Source organism: Cebus imitator, unplaced genomic scaffold (genome assembly GCF_001604975.1).
Source record: "Cebus imitator isolate Cc_AM_T3 unplaced genomic scaffold, Cebus_imitator-1.0 Scaffold124, whole genome shotgun sequence".
In the NCBI taxonomy this organism is placed as follows: Eukaryota; Metazoa; Chordata; class Mammalia; order Primates; family Cebidae; genus Cebus; species Cebus imitator.
In genome coordinates, this window is record NW_016107439.1 from 785,333 (window position 1) to 790,560 (window position 5,228).

The following is a 5,228-nucleotide window of genomic DNA, read 5'->3' on the forward strand; positions in this document are numbered from 1 at the left end:
GGGTACTCAGGAAAAAATTTATTTGTTTTCTCTTTGGTTTATTGTTAAAATTTGGGATGAGAAACACTGAATAAATAGATCATTAAAAGTTTGGTGATTATTTTAAAAAGTAGAGTGGGGCGTAAAGAAAATCTAGACAGGAGGTCCTTTCTGGTGGGTCTTAATGAATCTGTGTGCTCTGTCACTTAAGACATATCTAATCAGGAAAACTATCAAAATAAAACAATTATAATTAAGATTTGTTTAATAATATCTATCATTTATTAAGTGTTTACTAAGTACAGGTACTGTGATAAGCATTTTACATGCTTTAACTTATTTAAAAGCAAGGCTACTATTATTCTCAAGTTACAGGTGAGGAAAGTAAGATTTATTCAAGCTTGCACAGCTTGTAGTAAGTGGGAGAGCTAGGCTGTGAATCATCAACTGTATCATCTGTCTTCCAGTAACAATAACTATCATTCTTGGAGACCTGGTGATATGTCAGGCATCATGCTAATTTCTATTCATACCTTATCATAACATCCCATTATGTAGGCATTAATATCTCCATTTTAGAGTTAAAAAACTGAGACATTCTAATTATATTAATGACTTACTAAATTGTACTTCAATCGTGTCTGCACTTTGATAAATGATGTTCATAATTTGAGGCATTGTTAAATCTTGAAAAGTATTTAAAATAAAAATAGTTAAATGAAAGTAATTGTTATACAGGCTTAAAAACAAAGAACAAGGAGCTTGTAATAAAAAGTCATAGTCCCCGGCTTCACTAATCTCTACTCCATATTCACTCTCCAGAAGCAATCAGTTTCAACAGTTTCTGTTTTGTGTTCTTTTGGGATAGCTATCCATGAATCTAGAAAATGTATTTACAGAATTAAGTCTTAATTTATCCAATTTAGGCATTTTCTGTTGATAATTTAGCTCACTCATACTCTTACATCATCCATCCTTATTCTCCTCTCAATATAGTTGTATCTCTATATTCAATTTCAAAAATAAATTGAAGCTTTTATTTCTTTTTTATTCCTTCTTTTGGGCTGGAGTATACCTTCATATAACTTCTTAAGAAAAGGTGACTCTTTTCCTTGATATATTAGATGATCAAATAAGGCTTTTATTTTTTTTCTCTTCTGATTGATTATTTGACTAATGTAGAAATATAGGTTCAAAATAATTTTTTTCTCTAAAATTGGAAGGCTTTGAGGTGCTACCAGCAAGATAGGAATAGGAGTTTTCAGCCCTCATGCTCCCCATAGAAACACTGATTTTGACAATCACCCATGGATGAGAATACTCAGGAGTTCAGTGGAGAGGTCCCAGTGCCTGCTGGAACAAACAAACAAACAAACAAATCCAAGAATAGATGTATTGAAGAGGTTAAGAAAAACAGTTTCAAACACTTTACCCACATAACCTATCCAATGTGGCATGCCTTGGTGCCAAGAGAAACTCCTTCAGCCTGTAATTTCTACATTAGGGGAAAGTGAGAGCATATTGAGAACTGCCTTCCTCAACCATGCAGGATGATACTCAGGAGCCACACTTCTGTCTTGTTCCACTCAGATCACTGGGAATATCAGCTCAGCTGACTAATCAGGGGACAGCTAGGAGCAGAGGAAAATGGTGGAGGCTCACAGCAAGTGGGGAGTGGAATTCAACAAAGGGCCATGGTTTCTACTAAATGCCTCATGAACTTCACTAAGAGGCCTGCCCACAAACCTCATAGAACATATCATCTGCAGCTCCCCTCACTGGCCAACATGCACTCCAAGCCCCTTTCCTCCTGTAGCTGGCATCCCATGCATGCCCTTAGAGATGGTGCATGTGAGTCTCTGCAAATTATGCACAAGCACATGCAGCCAGCCAGATCAACTCTTCAGGACTGGCAGAAGGAGTAAAGATGTTTGATCTTAAACACTTTAGAGAACTGCCCCAGGAAAAATAAATGGGAGGCTCACTGCCCCTGGCCGGCCTTTTGGGATCAAAAGAAGGCATACAATTCTAAGACCCACTCCTCCACCTTGCCAACCAAAGATGGGCAAGAGAGATGAAGCATATATGTCCAAAGAAAAGGTCTGAGAGACCCCAGGATTCCTAGCTGAATGGACTGGTGCAGGTCCTCCTATCCTGAAGTCAGTCAGCAAAGACTGAAGGATGCCACTGCTTCTTTGAATACAAAGAGAGCAATGTATGACTTCAAAAAACACAAAAAAAATTCAAGGAAACATGAAACCACCAAAATATCACAATAACTTTTCAGTAGCCAACCCCAAATAAACGAAGATATAGACATTACCTGACAAAGAATTCAAAATACTTGTTTTAAGGAAGCTCAGCAAACTATAAAAGAACACAGAAAACTCAGTAAATTCAGAAAACAATACTTGAACAAAGCTAGAAAATGAGCAGAGAAATGTAAAAAAAAATTTAGCAGAAATTCTGGAGCTGAAAAATACAAATGAATGAAATGAAAAGAGCAATAGAGAGTTTCAATAGCAGACCTGATCAAGCAGAAGAAAGAATTTGTGAACTCCAAGATAGGTCGTTTGAAATTATCCAGTCAGAGGGGAGGAAAAAAAGAAATGAAAAAGAGTGAAGAAACTCTGCAAATTTATGGGACACCATCAAGTGAACTAATATGTACAATTTGGAAGTCCCAGAATAAAGAAGAGAGAAAAGGCAGAGGGCTTATTTAAAGAAATGAAGGCTAAAAACTTTTCAAATTTTAGGAGCGAAGTGAACATCCAAGTTCATGAAGCTCAAATGTCCCCAACAGAATCAATCCAAAGACTATCACACTAAGACACATTATAATTAAGTTATCAAAAGTTAAAGACAAAGAGAGAATCTTGAAAACAGAAAGAGAAAAAACAACTTGCAACATATGAGGAAGCCTCTCTCCATAAGGTTATAAGCAAATTTCTTGGCAGAAAACCTTGCAGGCCAAATAAGAGTGGGGTGATATAGTCGAAGTGCCGAAAGAAAAAACTGCGAACCAGGAACACTATACCTGGCACAGCTGTCCTTCAAACATAAAGGAGAGAGATTTTCCGAGACAAAAAGAAGCTGAGTGAACTCATCACTACTAGACCTGCCTTATGAGAAATGCTAAAGGAAGTTCTTTAAGTTGAATGAAAGAATGTTAATTAGTAATATGAAAATATCTAAAAGCATAAAACTAATTAGTAAAGATAGGCATATAGTTAAATTCAGAATACTACAGTACTATAATGGTGGTATATAAATAACTTTTAATTCTAGAATAAAATTGACAAAAGTATTAAAAATAACTACAGCTAAAATAATTTGTTAATGGATATACGATATAAGAAGATGTAAACTGTGATATAAATAACATAAAGTGTGTGTGTGTATGTAGAAGTAAAAGTGTACAGTTTTTGTGTGCAACTGAAGTTGTTACTAACTTAGAGTAGACCATTATAATTATAAGGTGTCTTGTGCAAGCCTTATGGTAGCCATAAAGAAAAAAAACCTCTAGTAGATACACAAAAGATAAAGGAATTAAAGGATACTACTACAAAAACAAACAAACCATAAAGCAAGATAGCAAGAGAGGAAAAAACAAACAATAAAACAGCCATCAAACAATGACCAAAATGGTAATAGTAAGTCCTTATCTATCAATAATTATTTGAAGTATGAATGAATTATTCTCCAGTAAAAGACATGGAACAGCTGAATGGATAAAAAACAAGATTGAATAATATGCTGTCTATGAGAGATACATTTTAGCTTTAAGGATACAGATAGGATTAAAATGAAGGGATGGAAAAGACATTCTGTGCAAATGATAACCAAAAGAAAGCATGAATGACCATACTTACATCAGATAAAATAGACTTTAAATCATAAACTATCACAAGAGGCAAAGAAGATTATTATATAATGGTAAAGGGATAAATTCATTAAGAGGATTTTAACAATTATAAAATATATGCACCCAACTTTGGAGCACATAAACATAAAAAGCACATATTAACAGATTTAAAGGGAGAAATAGAGAGTAATAGTAGTAGGAAACTTTAGTACACCTATTTCAACAACTATTAGATAATCTAGGCAGAAAATCAATGAGAAAACAGTAGATTTGAATCATACTATAGACCAAATAGTCCTAACAGACATATACAGAACATTCCATCCCACAGCAGCAGAATACCCATTTTTGTTAAGGGCACACATAATTTTCTCCAGGACAGATCATATGTTTGGACCACAAAACAAGTCTAAATACATTCGAGAAGATTAGAATTATATTAAGCATATTTTCTTTCTTTTGTTTTTTGCCGGGGGGTGGGGGGGTGGTGGGGAACGGAGTTTCGCTCTCGTTACCCAGGCTGGCGTGCAATGGCGCGATCTCGCCCCACCGCAACCTCCGCCTCCTGGGTTCAGGCAATTCTCCTGCCTCAGCCTCCCGAGTAGCTGGGATTATAGGCGTGCGCCACCATGCCCAGCTAATTTTTTGTATTTTTTTAGTAGAGACGCGGTTTCACCGTGTTGACCAGCATGGTCTCGATCTCTTGACCTCTTGATCCACCCGCCTCGGCCTCCCAAAGTGCTGGGATTACAGGCTTGAGCCACCGCGCCCGGCCTAAGCATATTTTCTAGTCACAATGGACATCAATAACAAAAGGAAAATTAGAATATTCATGAATATGTGTCCATTAAATAACACACTCCTGAATAACCAATAGATCAAGGAGGAAATCAAAAGGGAAATCAAAAATTACCTTGAGATAAACAAAAATGGAAACACAAAATACCAAAACTTATCAGATTCAGCAAAAGCATTTCTAAGGGGAATTTTATCATGACAAAAATCTACATTAAAAATGAAGAAAGATCTTAAGTAAACCACCTAACTTTACACCTCGAAGAACTAGAAAAAGAAGAACAAACTAAGTCCAAAGTTAGCAGAAAGGGCTGGGCCTGGTGGCTCACATCTGTAATCCCAGCACTTTGGGAGGCGGAGGAAGGCAGATCACTTGAGGCCAGGAGATCAAGACCAGCCTGGTAAACCTGGTGAAACCCCATCTCTGCCAAAAACACAAAAATTAGCCGTGTGCGGTGGTACGATGCCTGTAATGCCAGCTACTTAGAAGGCTGAGGCAGGAGAATCACTTCAACCTGGGAGGTGGAGGTTGCAGCAAGCCGAGATCGTGCTACTGCATCCCAGCCTGGGTGACAGAGTGAGACCCACA